The 25,645-nt window shown below is 41.6% G+C and overlaps 1 protein-coding gene across 29 annotated transcripts in view; it reads right to left on the bottom strand.

The window, feature by feature from the left end:
* Window positions 1-25,127, bottom strand: part of SSX2IP (SSX family member 2 interacting protein) — a 58,071-nt gene extending 32,944 nt beyond the window's left edge. For 16 of the 29 annotated variants that reach the window (XR_014807902.1, XR_014807903.1, XM_084964585.1 and 13 more), the window contains exon 1: window positions 25,005-25,127. The gene's annotated coding sequence lies outside the window, so the exon portion shown is untranslated. Of the gene's footprint in view, window positions 1-24,791; window positions 24,943-25,004 lie in introns of those variants that run through there. The other 13 variants (XR_014807904.1, XR_014807905.1, XR_014807906.1 and 10 more) reach the window with 1 other exon arrangement.
* Between the last annotated feature and the right edge of the window lie 518 nt (window positions 25,128-25,645).

The following is a 25,645-nucleotide window of genomic DNA, read 5'->3' as shown; positions in this document are numbered from 1 at the left end:
TTTTGATCCAGAAAGTCCACTTTTAAAATTTTGCCCTCATAAAATATCAATTTTCACAAAGACGTATCTACAAATTGTTCTTTACATTACCAAAAAAACATGTTCCACATGAGACTGCTTACATAAATAATACAGTCACACAATGGAGCACTGTGAAACCTTTAAATACAACCATGTAGCATCAGGGTGGCTAGCAAATACATAAAATGCAAGAAGTGCAAATGAATGAAGTAAGAAACATATAACCTTTTTAGTCTACTATTCACATTTCTACTTTTAATAGCAACAATAGAAGTAGTAAATACTTCTCTATCACAAAAAATTCACATGACATTATAAATAGCAACTGGAAATTGATTTCAAGGTCAGGGATGGGGGAGGAGTGGTAAAAATTGCAGGCAAACTAGAGAACACATGTCAACACTCTGAACAGCTGCTTTCAGCCACAATAAATTGTGGCCAAAAGAGAAGGCAGGTTTTGTGTTGATGTGTCTTTCCATCTTTTAAGATAGACAGGGATTCTGGATTTCTATGTGAAATCTATTTTTAAATGTCAGAAGCTAATTAAGAAGAGTAACTACACAAGTTATCCTGTGCAAAGGGAAGGGGGAGATCAGAGGACCACCTACACTTTGACCTGAGAGGTGTGTGTACTCAGGTACACACATAGGTACAAATCATCAAGTTGCACACGTAAGACCTCTGCATTTGACTGAATGGAAGTTATACCTCAAATACTACCACTTTTTAATAAGACAAATAAAATGTGTCTTTAGGCCAGATCTGACTGAAAATCAACAGTTTATCACCCTTGTTCTGAATATTTAAGTTTGCGGGGATATAGTCACATAATAAGGTTAAAGTGAGGTAAAATTTCTCATTCATTCAATAAAATTTTAATTGTGTACTATGCACCAGGCAGGCTTTTCTAGGCATAGGAGAAGCCCTGCTCTCAAGAAGTTCACATTCTGGTAGGAGAATAAGTAAGAAGCAAGCAATAATATAAATTACAACCACATCACACTCAGACAGTGATGAGAATAAAGAAAAGAAACACAGTAACACAAGCAAGTGTTAGGTTGGGAGGTATCTAGATCAGTCAAGGAAGGCTGCATGGAGGTGCTGACACTAGTACTGAGACCTAAATGATACACAGTCAACCACAAGGTGGTCAATGACCAGAGCAGCCCAGGTGGAGGAAATAGCAAGTACAAAAAACTAAGATGGAAACGAACTTGGTCCGCATGAAATATAAAGGTGGTCAGTACATCTGGAGCACACTAAAAACAGATGTATAAAGTTGGATTCTCTCCAAATTGCAAGGAAAAGCTCTCAAAGTGGTATAGGCAGGAGAGCCACGTGATCCCCTTTAGGCTTCAGAAAAGATCCCAGGTGGGCAACAGCAGAGGCTGGAAGAAACAGGTTACTACAGCAGTTCAGGCAAGAAGAGCCATGTCAGGCTGACTCTAACAGTGGAGGCAGAGACAAGTGGATAAATTAGGGCTGTGTGTTGGAGAGGAAACCTTCGGGACTTGCAGATGGACTGAAATAAGGCCAGGGGAGAGATGACAAAGGATTCCTAGATCACACAGCAAGATGATATACAAATGCAAACGTCTGTATGTGTCATAAAATGTTAGGATGTCACACACACATACACACAGAAGGTCATCTAGTCTGGCACTGATCTTTTGCTATCGTGTTACTTGTGAGCCTTGGGAGGAGCATCTTGAACTCTTCTGCACTTCCCAGTGACCTTAAATGGGTGCCCTCAGCAAATAGGAAGGGCGTGGCAAAGGTTGAGTCTGCACCCAGAAAGACAAATGATCTTACTTCTGGCTTTCAGAGACAGTCGCCCTAAGCATAACAGGACCCAAGGGATAATAAATCCAACTCTTCCAACCCATCTCTGCTTTGGGTGAGTTACTTAAACTCCCCAAGCCCTAGTTTCCTCACAGGTAAATTGCCATTACCCCAACCCCCTGGATTAAGTGAGATAATGCACATAAAGTATTTAGCACAATGACTGGCATATGGAACACATGTAATTAGTATCAGTTATCATCATCGAGGCACAGATCTGTTTGGTAAAAATGACAGGATTCTAAAACCTGTAATGAAATGTATGGTTTGCTCTTTATAAAAGTTGAACATAAATCCCTAGGAGAGCTAAGACAGGCATCATTAGGAAATGCATTAGGCAGTGGGTTAATTTGTTATAATTGTTAAGATGGAGAGAGAAACAAGATCAGGGAAAAAAAAAAAGGATCTTTTCCAGTCCTTTTTAAAAAGATATTTGTAAATACAATACAACAGCACTCCTAAGTGCCTTTTCTCCTCATACAGAAAGATCATTAAACACCAAAATGTATCTACTACATAGCCATAACTTAACACTGTAATTTAAGTCAGTTACTCTTAGGTTGTGTATTTAGTTCTCTGGTGTCAGGCTTAAGAGAGTGAACTGTTCCCCATCCTGTTAATATTCAGGTCTAGTTAAACATGCAAAGTGAAAACCAAAACTCCATTCTGAAGTGCTATGAAACAAAAGTTAGGAACAGTACATGATTTCACACCGCTTAAAAGTTTTTATGGGAGTTCCCATCATGGTGCAGGGGAAACAAATCCAACTAGGAACCATGGAGTTGAGGGTTTGATCCCTGGCCTCGCTCAGTGGGTTAAGGATCCGGCGTTGCCGTGAGCTGTGGTGTAGGTCAAAGATGCGGCTCGGATCTGGCACAGCTGTGGCTCTGGCATAGGCCGGCAGCTGTAGCTCCAATTGGATCCGTAACCTGGGAACCTCCATATGCATGGGTGTGGCCCTAAAAAGACAAAAGACCAAAAATAAATAAATAAATAGTAAGTTTTTATGTATCCTCTTGTTTCAGTGAGGCACCAAGTTATACACAAGGAAGCTTGTGATAAAAGTTACCCAACCAGGGGTGGGGGGATGGGCTTGGAGTTTGGGTTGGAAATGCTATAAAATTGGGTTGTGATGATCATTGCACAACTATAAATGTAATAAAATTCATTGGGTAATTGAAAAAAAAATTTGTCCAACCTAAGAAAGAAGACTTAAGAATCTTAAATCAATATATACCCCCAAAGCCAAGGGACTAATTTAAGCAAGGTATTCTATTTGAGCTCAATCATAGCTAAAATTTCATTATTGGAAGGTTGCAAACTTTTTTATAATAAAATAAGTTAATATTAAGTTCAAAAGCAAAAGAAAAGAGGCAGCAGAAGCACCTCTGATTTGCACAAATCTTTTACCATCATATGTCTATTTCAACTTGAAAGCTTGAAAAGCAGCCAAGAAGGACTCCATTAAAACTTAACTATGGAGTTCCCATCATGGCACAGTGGAAACTCATCTGCCTAGGAAGCATGAGATTGCAGGTTCAATCCCTGGCCTTACTCAGTGGGTTAAGGATCCGGCATTGCCATGAGATGTGGTGTAGGTCACAGATGAAGCTCGGATCTGATGTTGCTGTGGCTGTGGTGTAAGCCAGCAGCTGTAGCTCTGATTAGACCCCTAGCCTAGGAACCTCCATATGCCATGGGTGTGGCCCTAAAAAGAAAAAAAAAAACTTGGCTCTGGAACACAGAATTAAGTTCCATATTTTGTATAAAAATTACGTTATGGAGTTCCCATCATGGCTCAGCAGTTAACCAACCCAACTAGCATCCATGAGGACTCAGGTTTGATCCCTGGCCTCACTCAGTGCATTAAGGATCCGGCATTGCCATGAGCTGTGGTGTAGGTCGCAGACGAGGCTCGGATGTGGGGTTGCTTTGGCTCTGGTGTGGGCCGGCAGCTACAGCTCCGATTGGACCCTAACCTGGGAACCTCCATATGCCACAGATGCAGCCCTAAAAAGATAATAAAATAAAATTAAAATTAATTAAAATAAAATAAATAAAAATAAAAATTACTGTTATATTAATCACATCATAGCAAACCATTAGTGGACGTGATTATTCTTAAGGCATATACAAAACAAAGTTGGTTATGCTAGCATTGTTACTATAGGTTCATCATAGAAGAAAGGAAAACAGTTAACAGTTAATAGTGTTTTGGTTCAAGTAATCTATAGCCCCCAATTCTCTCTATATACCATTGATTAGGGTAGCTGCCCAAATGATTCCCAAAATCAGCAGTGAATTTTATATTTTTTTTTTTTGTCTTTTGTCTTTTTGTCTTTTGTTGTTGTTGTTGTTGCTATTTCTTGGGCCGCTCCCGCGGCACATGGAGGTTCCCAGGCTAGGGGTTGAATCGGAGCTGTAGCCACCGGCCTACACCAGAGCCACAGCAACGCGGGATCCGAGCCGCGTCTGCAACCTACACCACAGCTCACGGCAACGCCGGATCGTTAACCCACTGAGCAAGGGCAGGGACCGAACCCGCAACCTCATGGTTCCTAGTCGGATTCGTTAACCACTGCGCCACGACGGGAACTCCAGCAGTGAATTTTATAAGTAAAATTTAAAAGTTACAGAATTTAACATCTTGTAAAAGTTATTTCATTCATCTAAGATAGACAGGGAACAATCTTGAAATTAAAGAAAAAAAATCTATAAAATAATCCATATGCAAGAATTTTTTTCCCCTATTCTACACATCAGAAAGACATAGTTTTGTTCCTTCCTAGTGGATAACATATATATGGGCATATAATAAACTCCCCTACTCTGGGAGTTCCCATCGTGGCTTAGCGGAAACAAACCCCACTAGCATTCATGAGGATACACATTCAATCCGTGGCCTCGTTCAGTGGGTGGACGATCTGGCGCTGATCTGGCATTGCCATGAGCTGTGGTGTAGGTCGGCAGCTGCAGCTCCAATTCAACTCCTAGTCCAGGAACTTTCATATGCCTCACCTGCAGTCCTAAAAAGCAAAATAAATATTAAAAAAATTAAAACTTCCCTACTGCAAGTAGTTCTCAACATACGTTCCAATAAATAAGTCTTCACAATAGAAAATCTTACCAGTTGCAGTAAAATTGCAATTACTTCAGTAAAAACGTTATCTTAGCTTTCTGAAGAACTATTTTGGCATCCCTCTATGTTGCGATGGGCCCCAAAGTACAAAGCCATATACTTCTTACATAATAAGCAGGTGTAAAATAAGCAAGGGTACTCTGGTCTTTTTTGGGTAAATTGATGATGCTGAACTTAAAGAATTATCAAGTCGCACTTTCTAGGTTAGAATCCTGACAGAAAATTGGAATGCAGTGAGACACTGGAATTTAACTGTACTGTTTCTGAAAGAAAAGAAAGACTTTAGTAAATTTCAAAAAAAAAAAAAAAAACCCCAAAAAACAAAAAACAAAAACTATCACTGTTCATGTCAAGGTATTTCCTTTCATATATATTTATCTACACTACAGGCAGGAAACGGGCTCAGAGGAGTCAACAAGATTGCTCAAGGCACACTTCTAACTGGTTATGAAGCCTCAACACAAATCTCCATCTTCAAAACCGTGCTCTTTTCACTCTGCAATTCCAACCTTTCAACACCTACACACAAATCAATGATTTATCTGTGTTAAAAGTAGAACATGGAGTTCTCTGGTGGTAGTGGGTTAAGGACTTGTTGTTGTCACCACAGTGGCACAGGTTCAGTCTTGCGGAACTTCCACATGCTGTGGGCGCAGCCAAAAAAAATAGAAGAAAAGATTTCCATCAAGCTTCTTGAAAAGACTGAGTTCCTATAACTAATTTTAAATGATTCCACTCAGAACTCACCATTCTTAAAGGATCTTACCTACTACTTAAATTGAGGTACATGTGTAAACTTCTCTGCTATGCCATGAATAAGTTTTTTCTCATTTACGAACACTTTGCTTTTAAAAGGCGTAAAAACAATTCCCAGGAATGAGATCAGTTCCACAGAAAGTTTAATGAGGGTGGAATTAACTCATTTTACCATTTAGTCCTAGAATAAATATTAAGACAACATCAAAACTAAAGTTTATGGAGTTCCCATTGTTGTTTAGCAAAAAAAGAATCAACTGGAGTTCCCGTCGTGGCTCAGTGGTTAACGAATCCGACTAGGAACTATGAGGTTGCAGGTTTGATCCCTGGCCTCGCTCAGTGGGTTAAGGATCCGGCATTGCCTTGAACTGTGGTGTAGGTCGCAGATGCAGCTCGAATTCCGCGTTGCTATGGCTCTGGCGTAGGCTGGTGGCTACTGCTCCAATTAGACCCCTAGACTGGGAAACTCCATATGCCATGGGAGTGGCCCAAAAAATGGCAAAAAGACCAAAAAAAAAAAAAAAAAAAAAAAAGAATCAACTAGCATCCATGAGGATGCAGGCTGGATCCCTGGTCTTGCTCAGTGGGTTAAAGATCTGGCGTTGCTGTGAGCTATGGTGTAGGTCACAGTCGTGGCTCTAATTTGGCATTGCTGTGGCTGTGGCCAGGGCCACAGCTCTGATTTGACCCCCAGCCTGGGAACCTCCTCATGCCTTGTGCGCAGCCCTAAAAAAAAAAAAAGACAAAAAAATCCTAAAGTTTATGCATCTTCAGCAAGAACATTTGTGGCTCAGGTTAATTAAACCTGTTTTTTCCAACAAAAATGTTCCTTGGCTGGTTCTGCTTCTTCTACCCCAAAGACTCAAGGGTGCTCAATATACATCAACCACTTACACAGGGTTGTGAGGTAGGCAGCCTCAAGGATGGCCCTCAGTTAGTCCTGCTTCATGGTGCCCACACCTTTGGGTTATTCTGCTCCTTGAATGTGGGCTGCGTTTAGTGACTAGCTTCTAACAAACAGAATGAAGGACAAGTGATGGGGTTTCACTTCCTACTTTAGGTCACAGAAAGGCCACGGCTGCCATTTGGGGTCATTTCTCACTCGCTGTGTCCTGGATCCCTCTTTCTGGAGAGAGCAAATTGTCACAGTTGTCATGTTGCAAGCGGTCCCAGGAAAAGCTGATGTGGCAAGGAACTGATGTTCCAGCCAACAGCCAGTGAGGACCTGTGGCCTGCCAGGAGCCACAGGAGTAAGGCTAGAAGTAGATCTTCCCCAGCCCAGACCTGAGATGCCTGCAGCCTTGGCCGACACCTCCAGCTGGCCTGGTGAAAGGTGCCCAGCTAAGCTGTGCCCAGATTCCTGGGGGACAAAAATTGGGAGATGGATGTTTGTCGTTTTAAGCTGCTAAATTTTGGAGTATTTGTTATGCAGAAATAGATAATGCAAGTGTGTGTGAGTATTTGTTACATATAAATGCTTTATATATATATATATATAAACATTTCTGAATTCCTTCCATTATTTACATATTTCCTGCTGAAACATGGCTAAAGTGATACCATACACTACAAAAGCAACTAATCAAGTTTATAACAATCATACCATCTAGTATCACAATGATGGTGCCCATACTTTTAAGGGTACTTCCCCCACTAGTTTATGAACTTCTACAGGGTAGGGAATGTCTTCATCTTTGTATCCAGGCCCTCAGTACATGTTTATAAGATGAACCAAGTCCCACATGTGGCACACACACTCCAGCCTATGTGTTCCACGTGTACTTTCTTCTTTCACCCACCCCCAAATTACTGCTTCTACAAAGCCCAGCTTCCCCACCATCACCCCCTCCAAACTGGACACGGGAATCTGTTCTCTAGGTCCTCTGAGTTTATTTCAACTTTCCCAGCTAGACCCTTTAGTCTCATTTTACAATTCTGTACCTGCCCTCATCTTAATAGACAGAATAATCAGTGAATACTCAAGTAAATAACTGATGGTGAATTAATACATTCATTCCAGCAAGCAAAAGCAGAAAAACGCAAACAGCTACGGAAGAGATGCGCAAGACATGAGTCCTTCGGAGAAAAGTATCACTCTTCTTCATCTGCCATATCTCTCCTCCCACTTCTACCCACTGCAAGAGAGCTCAGCAGAAACATAAGTGCTGTCTTGATTACAAGATTTCCTTCACACAGTACACCAGTTTAAGTGTTCTTTTCAAGTACACTTGAAATTCAAACTTGAGACAGCACAACTGCCTGCCTAATCAGAATTCTAAAACAAACTTCAATCAAGTGTCAGAAAATAATTGTTTTTTTTTTTTTTATTATACAGGAAGGTAGTAACATTATACCATCTGGGCTTCTAAATATTACACAGGATTTTTCACAAGCAAACAACTAGAGTCTTTGCTAAAACTCTCACAAAGTTAGAGCTACCCAACCGTTGGGTTAAGAAAATAAAATCGTTAAAACTAAGCCGTCAAACATTAGTCCTTACAAATTCAGTCATAAAACTTAAGAATTTAGTTATCTGCATATTTTAGTAGATGTTATTACTCTCAAAAACCAAATATATTATGATTAATTTTGAAAAGTAATACCACTTTCTGCTATAATTTTGTTCCAAAGGATACTATACCTTTTAACTGCATTGCAAATACCTCTGCTACCTTACACAAAACCATTCAGATGGGCCTATCAGTACCCATGAATACTAAGTTCAGTCTCTTAGATCTTTTTACAAATTTAAAATCTAAATATATCATCTGAGTGGCAAAATACTATAGTTTTTTTCCACAGAAATAAATTCTTCTTTATAAATTAAATTTGAATATATATTTGAATGGCTGAAACAAAAATGTGCTATCCCCTTAATCATGTGCCCCTTTGCTGAGTCTGTGGCTCTGAGGAGGATTTATAGTTGGGGAGCACAGTGCAAACAATGTGAGGCTCACAGGCCTGAGTCAGTCCAAATCCTGAGCAAGTTTCTCTCTCAGCTGGTTTCCTCACCTGGAAAACGGGGTGATACTATCTGCTCTGTAGGGTGGTTGTGGGTATTTACTGAGGTAATGGGTGAAAAACTGAGTACAGAACACCTAGGGAACTGGTCTACCAAACACATGCCAGGTGCTGTACTCAACACTTTACATACTTTATGAAGGCAGCCCTCACAATAACCCTTTTCACAGAATTAAGGCCCAGAAAGGTTAGGTGATTTGCCCAAGTCACACAGTTGGCAAGTGGCAGAGACCAGGGAGACATTTCTTCCCCAGACTCCAGAGCCATTGTCTTCACTATCAGGCATTGCGCGTCATGGATGATGGGCTCAGGAAACAGTAGCTCCTACCACCACTTGTTCGATCACATTTCTCAACTGGGCAAAGACTGCGTGAAATAGTGTGAAGACACACACTGTGGTAAAATATTCCATGTGTATCCCTGTGGGTTGAGGGATACAACCTGAAGTGAAGTTCCAAGTCAGAATTTGCCACTAGAAAGCTATCCCCTTAGCAGCTTAAGGACAGGAGGCTACAGTGAATTCCTTACATACACCTTGAACCAAGGATTGTGACAGTATAAGAAACAGTACAGTACAATGCTTAAAATCAGGATCCGAAGTCACCTGGTCCTCACTGCAGCACTGACAAGGTAAGGGGCCCTGAACAGAAAGCTCTGAACTTCATTTTCCTCGCCTGCAAAAGGAGAGTAAGAATAGTCTTTACCTCAAATGATTATGATGTGGTTAAACAATAAATCTACTTTGAAATTTATTTAGTAACTATTAAAATAAGTTTATGCACGTAAAGGGCTTAAAACAGGGTCTTGGGTACATGGTAAGTACTCAATAAATGTTAGCTATTAGATATTTTACTAATTTGGAAAATTGCCATGATATTTTGTTAATAAAAATGACTGCATCAGTGTGATACATCACATTAACAAACTGAAGAATAAAAACCATATGATCCTCTCAACAGATGCAGAAAAAGCCTTTGACAAAATCCAACACCCATTTCTGATAAAAACCCTTCAGAAAGTGGGCACAGAGGGAATCTACCTCAACATAATAAAGGCCACATATGACAAACCCAGAGCTAGTGTCATTCTCAATGGTGAAAAGCTGAAAAGAATTCCTACTGAGATCAGGAACAAGACAAGGATGTCCGCTCTCGCCTCTACTATTCCACTACTATTCGACATAGTTTTGGGTGTCCCAGCCCCGGCAATCAGAGAAGAAAAATAAATAAAAGGAATCCAAAATGGAAAGGAAGAAGTAAAACTATCACTATCTGCAGATGACATGATACTATACCTAGAGAATCCTAAAGACACTACCAGAAAACTGTTAGAGCTCATGAATGAATCTGGCAAAGTCACAGGATACAAAATCAATACACAAATCTACTGCATTTCTATATATTAACAACAAAAGATCAGAAAAAGAAATGAGGGAAACAATCCCATTTACCATCGCATCAAAAAGAAAAAAATACTTAGGAATAAACCTACCTAAAGAGACAAAGGCCTGTACTCTGAAAACTGTAAGATGCTGATGAAAGAAATCAAAGATGACACAAACAGATGAAAGACATACCACGCTCATGGATTAGAAGAATCAATATTATCAAATGACTATACTACCCAAGGCAATCTACCGATTCAATGCAATCCCTATCAAATTACCAAGGACATTTTTCACAAAACTCGAACAAAATATTTTAAAGTTTGTTTGGAAGCACAAAAGACCCAGAATAGTCAAAGCCATCGTGAGAAACAAAAATGGAGCTGGAGGAATTAGGCTCCCTCACTTGGGACATCAAAACTGTTTGGCACCAGCACAAAGACAGAAATATAGATTAGTGAAACAGGATAGAAAGACCAGAATTAAACCCACACACCTATAGTCAACTAATCTATGACAAAGGAGGCAAGAATATACAATGGAGAAAAGACAGCCCCTTCAATAAGTGGTGCTGGGAAAACTGGACAGCCACATATAAAAGAATGAAATTAGAACACTCCCTAATACCATACACAAAAATAAACTGAAAATGGATTAAAGACCTAAATATAAGACCAGATACTATAAAACTCTCAAGAGGAAAAAACAGGCCACCCATCAACATAAACGACAGCAACATCTTCTCATATCCATCTCCTAGAATAATGACAATAAAAACAAAAATAAACAAATGGGACCTAATTAAACTTAAAAGGTTTTGCATAACAAAGGAAACCCTCAGCAAAACGAAAAGACAACCCACAGAATGGGAGAAAATCTTTGCAAATGAAGTGACTGACAAGGGCTTAATCTCTAAGATTTATAAACACCTTCTGCAGCTCCATACCAAAAAAACAAACAACCCCATCAAAAAATGGGCAGAAGATCTAAACAGACAGTTCTCCAAAGAAGACATACAGATGGCCAAGAAACACATGAAAAGATGTTCAACATCACTCATTATTAGAGAAATGCAAATCAAAACCACAATGAGGTACCACCTTACACCAGCCAGAATGGCCATCATCAAAAAGTCTACAGACAATAAGTGCTAGAGAGGATGTGGAGAAAAGGGAACCCTATGACACTATTGGTGGGGATGTAAATTGGTATAACCACTGTGGAAAACAGTATGGTTCCTCCCCAGAAAACTAAAAATAGAGTTACCATTTGATCCAGCAATCCCACTCCTGGGCATATATCCAGAGAAAACCATGACCTGAAAAGATACATGTACTCCAATGTTTATTGCAGCACTATACACAATAGCCAAGACATGGAAACAACCTAAATGTCCATCGACAGAGGAGTGGATCAAGAAGATTTGGTACATATACACAATGGAATATTACTCAGCCATTAAAAGAAATAACGGCATTTTTAGCAACATGGATGGACGCAGAAATTATCATGCTAAGTGAAGTCAGTCAGACAGTTAGACACCAACATCAAATGCTATCACTTACATGTGGAATCTAAAAAAAGGACACAATGAACTTCTTTGCAGAACAGATACTGACTCAAAGACTTTGAAAAACTTTAATGTTTCCAAATGAGACAGGTTGGGGCTTGGGGGGATCCACTGGGGGTTTGGGGTGGAAATGCTGTAAAATTTGATTGTGATGATGGTTGTACAACTATAAATGTAATAAAATTCACTAAGTAATTTAAATAAATGTCAGCAGGGCAATAACATGATCTGATCTTTAAAAAAACTAGATATGAGTATATATGTATAGATGAAAATTATGCTCTATAAAAAAAGAAGTTTGAATAAGAACAGAAAAAATCAGCAGACAAGACTGCCACAACCAACCTGGGAGTAGAAAAAGGAGAGGCTTTCATCCTCTTTCAATGGTTTTCACAGAAACAAAGATATATTACGGGTAATCTTTACTTTTGCGAGTCTTCCAAATTTTTGGTAAATGAATGTGTTTTTCATATAATGAAGAAAAAAAACCCACGTTCTAAAAAGGCGATTATGATGATAAGCAGGATATGAGGATATGAGGAAGAACAGTACTCTCAAACACCAAAACCAGTGGCAGAATGGCATGACTGATAAAAAAAATATAAAATATTCCCAAATTAATCAGTTAAGCTACTGTAAAAACACACAAGGGTGGAGTACCTGTGGTGACGCATCGGAAACAATCCAACTAGGAACCATGAGGTTGCAGGTTCGATCCCTGCCCTCGCTCAGTGGGCCTGGGATCTGGTATTACCATGAACTTATGGTAGAGGTCGCAGACAAGGCTTGGGATCTGATGTTGCTGTGGCTGTGGCATAGGCCAGTGGCTACAGCTCCAATTTGACCCCTAGCCCGGGAACCTCCATATGCCACAGGTGTGTGCGGCCCTAAAAAAACAAAAGACAAAAAAACAAAAAACAAACAAAAAAAAAAAACACAGAAGGGCAAGCAGCCCTGAAAGGTAAAAACTGATTAACTATTATACAAATGCTCCAGAGTTACTCAGAAAATCAATTAGGTAAGGGAAATAGAAATTTACCAGAGGTCAGTAGTTTGTGGTTTTCATTTTTATTTATTTTTAATTTTGGGGGGCTGCATCCACATCATGTGGAAGTTCCTGCGCCAGGGATCAAACCCAAGCCTCAGCAGTGAAAATGCTGGATCCTTAACCTGCTGAGCCACCAAGAAACTCCAGTTTGTGGTTTTTAGATGGCAATCTAGCAGTCTACAAAAATTTGAAATGCATACATCTTTCAATTAACCAATTATACTTCCAGGCGTCTGTCACCACATATTCAATCATACAAGTTAGCAAGCATGACATAAAAGAACAATGCTGACTTAGCACTTCGTGTAAACTGGAAAACTGGAAACAATTTAAATATCAATAGGGAGGAGTTCCCACTGTGGTTTGATGGGATCTGTGGTGCCTCTGCAGCACCAGGACACAGGTTTGATCCCAGGTGCCGCCTCAGCTGCAGCACAGATGGCAAATGCAGCTTGGATCTGATCCCTTGCATGGGAACGCCATATGCTACGAGACAGCCAAAAATGAAAAGAAAAAAAAAATCAATAGGGTACAGTTAAATACCAATACAATAACGTACAGCCAGAAGAAGGAGTATTCTGGAATCCAAAGTCAGACCCAGAATTATTAAAGGCCCTGAGATTACTAAAGTGAAATACATTTGCATGGTTAACATGAAGAAAAGAAATTATGAATAATAAGAATAGTATGAACATCACTTCTTGCTAAATCAAACTATAAAAATAAATATATTTAGGAGAAAGGTGTGGAAAAGTGACAAAGTGTTACCAAGGACATTCCTGGGGAATGGGACGGCTGGGTGTAGTGAGGGGTAGCCCAGTGCTTTCGCTTCTTCCACAGCACGTCTTTATATGGCTGGAATGTTCTAGGGCATGTATTATTTGTACAATTTAGAGAGGCAGAGGATTCATGCACAGCTAACGAGACAATGTGTGTGGATGTACTTCTGCCATCCAATGAAAATACCAACTTAGATATAATGAACTGTCTCCATCAGTCAATTCCCCTTCCCATCTATTCACACACACGCACACACACAAATGAGTGAGAAAGGATGCTTCAGTCTTCTCACCGACCCTGCTATGTTGGAGCATGTCAGTGGGGGCCTAGCCCACCAGGGAGGTAGGCTTTCTTCCCCCACTGATGTAAAAAGTAAAGACAGACTACTCGCTGACCTGGCAAAGGTGGACTCTTCCTCCAGCTCAATTACAACCAAAACATGATAGGAAGAAAGAAGAGGGAGGTTGACTTTGATTTATAACTATTAAGAGTCTTCTCAAAAAAGAATGCCCTTCTATGATTCAAGCCACTGAGAATGTGTTTCTCTGCTTCAAGAAGTTAGCTAGGTATGTTAAGAGTCTGCCACATCATCTGGTATTTCATTTTATAGAGACATCTTATTCATGTTTTCATCATTGGTTTTTTTCTTTCCTTTTTATGGCTGCACGTATGGCATATAAAAGTTCCTGGGCTAGGGGTACAAACAGAGCTGCAGCTGCCAGCCTATGCCACAGCCACAGCAATATGGGATCCAACCCGCATCTGCAGCTTGTGACAATGCTAGATCCTTAACCCACTGAGGCGGCCAGGGATGGAATCTGCATCCTCACAGAGACTAGGCTGGGTTTTTAACCCACTGACCCACAACCGGAACTCCTAAAGGGCTGCATTTTTTTAAAAAGATTCTTTGCTTTGGTCACAACCGCAGCATGTGGAAATTCCCAGGCAGGGACTGAACCCTGTGCCATAGCAGTGACAACACAAGATCTTTACCCACTACGCTATCAGGGCACTCCTATGTTTTCACTGGTTTTGGTCTTCGCTGGCCAATGAAACTTTTGTTTTTCAAGGCAGTGTCCCCTCAGGGAAGCTTGCACAAGGCACTGCAGGAGCACCAGATGGGTCTCAGGGCCATGGTTCTCAGAGTCGCTTCCAACACATACCCAGCAACCTCGAGAAAGTCATAATTTCTTTGGTTTTCAGTTTCCACGTCTGTAAAATTAGGAGGTTAAACTAGAATTTTAAAGAATTTTCCGTTCTATGATCCATGATTTTTACTCATGGGACCTAATGTGGAATCAAGCACAGCTATATATATCAAAATTTTCTTCACATTTTTATAGCAGAATGTGCATATACTGTCTTCACAAACACCTTTATCAAATGAGATCCTACCTAATTTTAAGAATAAGATAACTTATTAAGCATAAACCACTCACTTGAAACAAGTAAATTTAAAGCATCTGACAGTTACTAACTGATTCAAGTTCACAATAACCCAGTTATTCCTTCCCACTACAGATGAGGAAACTGAGGCTCAGAGAGCTTTCTTGCCCAAGGTCATGTAGCTAGAATGTGACAAAGTCGAGATTCAAACCACAGCAGTCCAGCACATTTAACCACACACCCTACTGTGTTTATTGTAGGAGATGAGGGAATACACAATATGTGAGCTGCTTTTTCAAACTCAACACACACACAGGCACTTGCTTCTCTACCACCTCACCTTGAGGCTAAATTATAACCCAAAACTATTTCAGGTGAGTTAACGGAATGTGAACTGCCTTAAAGCAGACAAAACAGTAAATGTTAGAGTAAGTCAAAAATTTTTGAAAAATCTAGTGAATAAATAGCTCAAATTGCCAGGTTTTCCCCAAACTGCCATTCCCTTCTCTTCGTGCTTCCAGAACACCTTGAATTAACGCTATAGTATACAGCTCAAACTGTAATGAAATGCCACCTAACCTGAGTGCCCGGTCAGCAAGCTTGCAGCACAGTTTGTACCTTGCTTTGGTATGAGGTATTACTTTTATTTCTATTTTTTTGTCTTTTCAGGGCCGCACCCATGGCATATGGAGGTTCCCAGGTTAGGGAGGGGTCCGATCGGAGCTACAGCAGCCGGCCTATGCCAGAGCCACAGCAACGCCAGATCCGAGCGATGTCTGGGACCTACACCACAGCTCATGGCAATGCCGGGATCCTTAACCCAACTGAGCGAGGCCAGGGATCAAACCCGCAACCTCATGGTTCCTAGTCAAATTTGTTTTTGCTGTGCCATGAAGGGAACTCCAATATGAGGTATTATAACTGACTCACAGTCAGTATGGAACCCAATAACATTTTCTGAATGAATATCAACTAACTTTAACAACATATTAATATGAGGTGTGCTGATAACATATATAACAGATAAGAATCAACACTTTAGCCATACTGCAGCTTAGAAAGGCTTTCAATCAAGTCTTGATTGGTGTCAGCTTAGACAAGTGGAAGGCAATTTAATGCATGAATCAAGAGCATGACAATTTCGAAACATATACCAATTTCAAATTCTTCCAGGGCAAAGGTAGGAATAGCTGCAATCATATTCCTAAAAGAGGATTAAGAAAGAAAAAAAAAAAAAAAAAAAGGCACATCAATCTAACTCTGTAAAGCTGAAAGTCAGCTAAGAAGTCCAAATAAAATTTTAAAAACAATTGCTATTTATTCATATTTCATTCTCAATTTTTTTTTTTTTTTTTGGTCTTTTTCTAGGGCTGCTCCCTTGGCATATGGAGATTCCCAGGCTAGGGGTCTAATTGGAGCTGTAGCTGCCGGCCTACACCAGAGCCACAGCAACACCAGATCCAAGCCGAGTCTTTGACCTACACCACAGCTCACAGCAATGCCAGATCCCTAACCCACTAAGCGAGGCCCGGGATCAAACCTGCAACCTCATGGTTCCTAGTCAGATTCATTAACCACTGCACCACTACGGGAACTCCCATTCGCAAAATTCTTAAGTGAAGCTACTGACATTTACTAAAGGTGATGGAAACAACAAAGAACCTAAACATAATTCATGAATCCATTCTGTAATAATGTAATCATGTGTCTGTCATAGTTTTCTCAATGATTTAGTCCAAACTCAATCATTGGTTATAGTCCTGCATGGCAGTCCCAGGACCAGCAGCATCAACAGAACCTGAGAATTTGTCCAAGATGCAAATTTTAAAGTCCCGCTTCAGAACTACAGATTCAGAAACCTGAGGTGAGGCCGAGAAATCAGTTATTTTCATAGATGCTCCATGTGATTCTGATGCATCAAGTTTGAGAAAACAGCAGTGTTCTTTACAATGTATACGTAGTTTACATTAAAGAATACCAAGTAGGAATTCTTTCCCAAGGGTGCTACAGAATGGACTCCAAGAATTAGGTAGAAATGTTTTAAAGTACTAAATGAAGATTGGAAATATGAGTCCTAGAGGATGCCTGAGGCTTATTAAACCATGGAGCATGGGAAGAGCCTCTAAAAAACAACAGTCTGGCAGCTGAAATTCATATATCCTATTCACATACTCCACAACCTAGCAAGCCCATTTCCAGGTGTAAATCCAAGGGAGACTCTTGCACGTGCATGCTAAGAGATGTGAACTCAAAGAGCAGCGCTCGTCACAAAGGCAAAGGAGCACAAGGCATAACCCTAGAAGCCACCCAAACTCCCATCAACAGGACAATGGGTAAACTGGCAGCTCGGCAAAGTAGAATACTGTGCAATGAGAAAAATTCAGTGATACATTATAGATAAACTCTGGCAATAGAATCATAAAGGATCATGGACAGGGAGTTAAGAATTTCTATTCTGGCTCAAGAAACTGGTAGGAGAGAACTACTGCCCTGGGTCTTTATCGCATGCCAGACATGCTCACCAGCCAGGTCACTTAACCTTACAAAGGCCCAAGGAAGGAGTAAATACAACACTACTTACTGATGGAAGAGTATGAAGCTCAGAGAGCTTACATAACTTACCCAGTTCCTAGAAGGCAGGAATAAAAACCCAGCTATTAAACCTAAAAGGTAAGAATAAAGTACAGCAACTGCCATACTTTAGAAATTCTGTGATTTGGTTCCATATCATCGCAATAAAGCATGAAATATGGAGGTTTTTTTTCTTTTTTTGGTTTCCCACTGCATATAAAAGTTGTGTTTACACTACACTGTTACATATGCAACAGCATTATGTCTGAAAAAAACAATGTACATGCCTTAAATGCTTTATTGCTAAAAATGTGTGAACCATCATCTGATAAATGCAGGGTTGCCCAAAAACTTGTTGCCCAATTTATAAAAAACATAATAAAGTGAAGTGCAATTAAAAAGGACGTATGTGTATATTTGATAAGCCTCACAAACTCTGGCTTCCTCTTGACACTCAACAAGTATCTGGAGCAAATGATATAAATACTCTGAGCCCATCTCCTCATTACAAAGTAACACAGCTGATGACAGACAGTATTTACTGATGATTTCTAAAACATCTTCTTGCTTTTACACATAGACCCTATGTCAAGGACATTCCTAAAACCTGGATACAGAAAAAAGACATACCTCATGTCACTGCACTTTGCTTCATTGTGCTTTGCAGATATTGTGCTCACAAAGTGAAGGTCTATGGTAACTCTGTATCAAGAAAATCTATTGGAGTTCCCTGGTGGCCTAGTAGTTAAAACAATCCAGCCCTGTCACCGCTGTGGCTCAGGATGCTGCTGTGGCACAAGTTCCATCCCTGGCCCAAGAACTTCTGTGTGCCACAGGAAAGACCAAGGGGGGAAACCCAGTGGCACCATTTTTTTTTCCCTTATTTTCTTTTTAGGGTCGCACCTGAGGCTTATGGAAGTTTTTGGGCTAGGGTTAGAATCAGAGCTGCAGATCCCGGCCTAGGAGCCACAGCCACATCAACACCAGATTCCAGCTGCATCCATGACCTATGCTGCAGGTTGTGGCAACACTGGATCCTGAACCTACTGAGCAAAGCCAGGGATTGAACCCAAATCCTCACGGAGACTGCTGGGTTCTTAGCTTTGTGAGCCACAACAGGAATTCCATTTTGTTTTGTTTTCTTTTTTTTTATGGCCAAACCTGCAGCATATGGAAGTTCCCAGAATCGAATCTAATCTGCATGCAGCCTACCCCACAGCTGCAGCAATGAGGGATCCTTAACCCACAGTGCTGGGCCAGGGACTGAAATGGCAACACCATAGAGACAAACAGGATGGTTAACCCCACTGAGTCACAGAAGGAACTTATCAGCACCATTTTTCATAACAACATTTGCTCACTTCTCCATATCACATTTTGGTAATTCTCACAACACTCCAAACTTCATTACTGCATTTGTTATGGTGATCTGTGTTCAGTGATCCTTCATGTTACTGTTGCAAAAAGATTAGGACTCACTGAAGCCTAGGATAATGGTTAGTTTTTTTAATAGTAGAGTATTTTTTAATTAAAGCATATACATCGGTTTTTAGACATAATGCTATTGCACACTTAATAGACTACAGTACAGTTCTTTCATATGCACTGGGAAACCAAAAAATTTATGTGACTCATTTTATTGCAATATTCACCACATTGAGGCAGTCTGGAACTGAGCCCACTATATCTCTGCAGTTGCCTGCAGAAAGAATAATGGTGATAGCGCCATCTTTTAGACAGGAAGCACAGACAACCAGATTAAAATCAGCTGGCAAAAGACAGACAAACTCAAGACTGTGTCCTTTATCACCTCAACTACTAACTCTTAAAAAAGACAGGAAAGTACAGTTGTCCCTCCATATCTGAAAGGGACTGGCTCCAGGAGCCCTTCATGGATACCAAAACCTGAGGATGTTCAAGTCCCTTATACAAAATGACTTAGTACAGTACAATGAATACAGTCAGCCCTCCTTATCCACGGATTTCAAAGCCATGGATTCAACCAACCTGTGTTCAATTCTGCTGATTCAATCCAATTAGTGGCTGGTTGAATCCATGGATATGGAGGGCCGATGTATGTACAATGACTGGTACTATCTTGGATTATAAGCATCTACTGGCCACTCACTAAACTCCGTATATGATTTCAAAGTCATATGTAGTGCTACAATTCTTTCAAAACAATATTCTGCTAGAAATCTCCTCCATATTAATGTTTCCAAATTAGGTTCCATTTTCAGCAGCCCTGGCACAAAAACACTGTAACAAACACAGCAAGTAATGATCAGAGGCTGGCTGGCTAACTTAGCCAGTGACAATGAGGGCAGTGAAGGACACAGATAAGCAACACTTCAGAAGCTGGACTGACAAACATGGTGACAAGTATAGAAAAAGAAGGCATTTATCCTCTCATGTAAAAATCTGTCTTTGCCTAGACAGATAATTGTGTCACTTAAAGAGATCAGGGGAATAAGGTTAACAATGGGTTTGGTTAAGTGTGTGGAGATAAAGAGCTCAGAGTACAACCCACTGGGTTTACATACATCCTCATGAACCATTCAATGGGGATAAACTCTAGGGCGTGGAGCTCAAAAGTCATCAGGGCAGATTTAGGAGTCATCAGCATACATGTGGTAGCTGAATCCATACAGAAAGGGGCAGAGAAAGAACCTTAAAGAACATCAACATGTAACAGGTTAAGTGAAGGTGACCTAGATGCAGGAGATAAAAATCCAGGGGTTGGGGGGTTGGAGGAGTTTTAGGAAAGCCAGGGAAAAAGAAGGGTTGTTTGTTTGAATTCTTTTTAGGGCCAAACCCACAGCATACGGAAGTTCCCAGGCTAGGGGTCGCATTGGAGGTGGAGCTGCAGGTCTACACCACAGCCACAGCAATGTGGGATCTGAGCTGCATCTGCGACCTACACCATAGCTATAGCAACGTCAGATCCCCCACCCACTGAGTGAGGCCAGGGATCGAACCCGCATCTTCATGGTTACTAGTCAGGTTCATTACCACTGAACCACAACAGGAACTCCTAGAAAAAGAAAGTGTTAAAGACGAGGAAGTGGAGTTCCCCTCATGGCTCAGTGGTAATGATACCGGACTGAGGTATCCATAAGGACATGGGTTTGATTCCTGGCCTTGCTCAGTGGGTTAAAGATCCCGAGTTGCTGTGGCCGTGCTGTAGGTCGGCAGCTATAGCTCCAATTTGACCCCTGGCCTGAGAACTTCCATATGTCGCACATGCAGCCCTAAAAAGAAAAAAATTTTAAAAAAATTTTAAATAAAGAGTGATGAACTCAGCAAATGCCACAGAAAGGGCAAGAGCTAAACAGAATAGTATGTTGGATTTGGTGATTAGTGACTTCATAACAAAGCTGAGGGGTAAAAATGGAAATCGGATTTCAGGAAAGTGATCAGCAAATAAGAAGAGATAACCAAAGGTCACTTGTTCAAGAAGCTTAGTTTACTAGAATATATTTAGCTTCTCTGATGTAGAGGCTTTACCTGACGTGCAGGGACAGATCCAAAAAAACACTGTCTTTTACTTCTTATTCAATTACAGCATTTTTGTATCAAGCAGAAATATTAAGTGCTCGAAAGATGTAAGGTGTTTTTCTAGGCACTGTTCTGGATTATAACATGTTTTCTTACGTAATCATCACAAATCTATCACAAACAGTACGTAATAGGTACTGTTATCCCTAATTTACAAGTGAGACAACTATGACAGAGAGAAGATACAGGGAAGTAATAGCTTGCCCTGGGTCCCATAGCTGGTAATCAAACCCACTTCACTCAAAAGAGTAAGAGGGAGGGTGAGCAATGCGTGAAAACAGGGTTAAAAGATGAGAACTGTACATGTTAGAGTTAAGGCTGTGCTGATTGTTGAACTGGCCAGAGTTTAATGTGTCTTCAAGAACTTATTTTTAATTTGAAAGAATGTGTCTTCTCTCATCTCAGAATCCTACACTGCTAGGACCTGACATTTTTATGCCTCTTATGACACTCAGATTCTGTAGTGCATTACAACTGTGTTATTTCTCCTACTGAACTGCCAGTTGCTTGAAAATGCCAGTTTTTCTTATTTATTTTTGGATACCTATTCTCCTAATCTTAAAAGTAGAAGATAGTAGATGTACTGAGGTAATAATTTCCTAGTATATACAAATATCTAATCATTATATTGTTATGTCTGAAACTCATATGTCCATTATACTGCAATTTAAAAAAGAGAAAAAGGAGTTCTTGTCATGGCTCAGCAGAAACGAATCTGACTAGGATCCATGAGGACACATGCCTGCTCCCTAGCCTCACTCAGTGGGTTAAGGATCCAGCATTGCAGTGAGCTGTGGCATAGGTGACAGGTGCGGCCTGGCCTAGGCCAGTGGCTGCAGCTCTGACTGGACCCCCTAGCCTGGGAACCTCCATATGCTGTGGGTGCGGCCCTAAAAAGATAACAAAAATAAAAAAGAATAAAAGATGCTCAATAAAAGTTGTTGTATGAATTACCACTTTTACTTTTGTAAAGTTTCTGGGGGCTTTTTAAAGTTTTTAATTGCTGTGTAAGGCTGCTGTGTCTCAGATATTACTTGGATTCTCTATGTTCAGAAAATTTGGGGGCCAAATTACTGATTCTCATGGCAATACACTTCTAAAGTAAAAATTAAATATTAAAGCCCCTGAATAAAACTATTAAAGATTCTCTATCACCTACCAGTCAAAGGTCATAGCCTTGGTTTCCAATCTTATCATTAACCCACTCCACCTTGTTCAACTACAAAACCACCATACTTCCTCAACAGTACACCACACAGAGCACACCACTATGTGTCACCAGATGGACACCTCCTCCTCCAAGACATGGCTGAAACTCTTTTCTAAAGCCTCCTCATATTTGTAATTTTTATTTTCTTTTTTTGCTCTCTCACTTACTAAACTGTAAATTTCCTAAAAACAAGCTCTAAAACGCTCATTTTTTTATCCTCAGGTCTAGCAAGCAGAGGCTTAGTAAGCCATTTAATAAATGTTTATTAGAAGAATCCATTATTGGAGTTCCCGTCATGGCACAGTGGAAATGAATCCAACTAGGAACCATGAGGTTTTGGGTTCGATCCCTTGCCTCACTCAATGGGTTAAGGATCCGGCATTGCCGTGAGCTGTGGTGTAGGTTGAAGACACGGCTCGGATCTGGCATTGCTGTGGCTCTGGCCTAGGCCAGCAGCTGTAGCTCCGATTAGACCCCTAGCCTGGGAACCTCCATATGCCACCGGAGCGGCCCTAAAATGACAAAAGACAAACAAACAAACAAAAGAATCAATTATTAAAGCATAATTCAGTAAATCTGCAGGTATTATATAACATTGACTCACCACAAGTAAAGATTTTAGGTAGTTTTCCAGTACCAATAAGGAATGGTGTACTTTCTCAGTCTCTCACTGTATAAACTCCTGAATTCAAGATAACATGTACCTTCATGACTAGTTAATCACCATCATCATCTTTATGAACCAGTCAAACCAATAAGGCATATTTACAACGGTTGGTAAAAAATGTGAAAAAACTTTGGAACCGCCTCAACTTACACATGTGAAATGAATTAAAATGACAAATTTCTTTTTCATCTTTTTTACCTCTACTTGCATACCACATTGACAGCACTCATTAGTCTACTTTTATAAAACCTGCCACATAGCCAGCTTTGTCAAAGAGAAGCTATGTCAGGTTTTCAGACTGCCCAAGAATATAACCTGACTTTGTGCTGGCCTGAGGCCTTAGGCAAATCATCTCAACAGTTCACATTTTCCTTTTCTCATACACTGCCTCAGCATGTTTGGAATGTGATATGCTTTAACAAGTCCTGTCACAATGCGCAATGTGTTAGGAGGAGATCTTCACATTTCATCCTAGAATAACTTAAGTCTTCGCAGTTATCTTCAAGCTGCTTTACCCATGTTACTTAATCCCGGTCTTTATTATCTTCATTGTACAGATGGGAAAAGAGAAGGGAAGGAAGGGTACAAAATGACTTGGCTGAAGAGGCCCAGCAAGTCACTAAAAGAGCCTTTATTTTAACTATCAGTTGCTTATCCTCTCTTCAAAGAACCATTCTGCTTGAGAAATTTTCACTGATAGCAGGCAGAAGAAAGCATCAATTTAGTTACTAGTTCTCGCTTGTTCAATCTGAATGAATAACCTAAGCTTCCTAGACCTGTGGGTTCTAATAGCTCTAAGACAGGAGATTTGATAGATTAAGCTTTGCTGACTGAATCCAAATTCATAAATCTACCTCTAACTTCTTCTAAATTTTGAGATAGCCTGACTTAAACTTTAGCTCGAAAGGCATTTTTTTTTTCCTCTCACCAGATCTCTAAATCTTTCAAATTTTGCTCTATCTCCAAAATATGTCAAGTCATACCTACCTTTTTAGTTCAAGACTGCCAGAATTTTCTCCTACTTAAACAGTAAACCAATCTCTCCTGAGCCATGAACGATTCTGAGGCACTCATCATTCATTGCCAACTCTAGACCTAGACTCTAATCTCAACTGCTAGGGAATCCCAGTAATATCAAATTCCAGGCAGCCCCCTCTCTTACACCTGGGAGAACACTACCCTGGGAGCAGTGCCTTTTCTGGTCCTCGCCCCATTGTGGTGTCTAGAAAAGGGAAATATCATTTATCTTACTTTTAACAAGAACTATTAGAAGCGTTGCAAATAACGGTAATTTGGCAGTCACAACTATGAACCTTGAAATAGGGTAATAAGTTAAAGATTCCCACATTACAAGTGCTGAGAACAAATTATTTAGCAGATCCCATTTCCGGGGCCCAAGTGACTTGCATAACTGAGCGATCGGCACAGGCTCGAAAGAGGGTAGGGAACTCACAATTCAGTTTACTGTACTTTACTACAAAATTCTACACCAAAATATCGTCACACATGCCTGCCTTTAGAAAATATAAGTCCTTCCCCTAGACTTTTAACTAGACCGTTATTAGGGTTCTCTTCCCCTGCAGAGGCCACGGGCCACCAGCAACTCATTCTAATGACTGCCTCCTACAGCTCGAGCTAAAAACCCTGCAGCCCGCAAGCCCCGCAGCCTCTGCTAAGCAGACACCGCAGCCCCCAACTAGCCAACCCCTCCTCCCCCACGTCCCCGTGTCGCTTGTCATCCCTTGCCAGGCGCCACCCTCCCTCCATCCCTGGGATGAGAAGGCTTGGGGCTCAGCGCCGCGACCGCTAGCTGGAGTGGTCCCCGAGCTGGCACCTACCTCCCCGCTCTTCCTCTAGGCGCGGCCGGGGGTCAACGCCCGCCCGCCTCCGGCAACGGCCCCAACGGCCGCGCCAAGTCTCCCGCAGAGAAGCGGGGCGCCGAGCCAGGTGCCAGCGCTCACCTCCGCACCCGCCGGCGCCCACCCCCCCGCCCGCCCCAGGCCCCGCTGGTGCCTTCGCCCCTCCCCGGGCGGGCGCGTCACAATCCTTACCGTCACAGCCCTCGGGGGCGGCTGAGAGGTACCGCTCGGCGTCGTAGACCTGCTAGCGCAGCCCGCAGGGCCCGCACAGCCGCGGCGGCACGCAGCGCCAGGGCCAGCGGCCCCGCCTCCACCTCCGGCTCCCGCCTTCCCCGCTCTCCGCCTGGTTCCGCTCCGCCCCTCGCGGCTGCCTCCCGGGCTCCGCAGGTTCGCAAGGTTCCCACCCCGCCCCCGCGCCGCCAGCGCCGCAGGCCCAGCCGCCTCCCATTGGCTCCGCCAGTTGCTAGGCGATGAACAACCGCGGCCTGCATTGGTCGGGTGCCCCCACCCGCCGGAGTCTCCTCCCCATCTCCAAAAAAACCCGGAGAAAAAGAAAACCTTATCCCTGGAGCCCAAGCGGGATGTGGGCGCAGCTGCGGCTGCGGCACCTGTTAGGCTCTGTGATACGCCCGGCCCAGCCCTGCGCCCCACCCCCTCCTCACCCCGCTGAACTCTCCGCCCCAGGCTGCGCTGGACGCGTTTGGGGTGGGGGGCGGGAGACGATTCGTGGCTGCTTCAAAATATGTGTTCCGAGCCAAGTTCCGGTGAACCCCAACACCCACCCGAGGAGCAAAAGTGAAGCTCCCGGAAGAGCCACGTGCGCTTGCAAAAGT

This window comes from Sus scrofa, chromosome 6 (genome assembly GCF_054392235.1).
Source record: "Sus scrofa isolate SSC_HxYL_T2T_F1_AM1 chromosome 6, Sscrofa_HxYL_maternal_Yorkshire_Landrace_v2.0, whole genome shotgun sequence".
Lineage (NCBI taxonomy): Eukaryota > Metazoa > Chordata > Mammalia > Artiodactyla > Suidae > Sus > Sus scrofa.
This window is presented reverse-complemented; position numbering and strand designations above follow the sequence as displayed.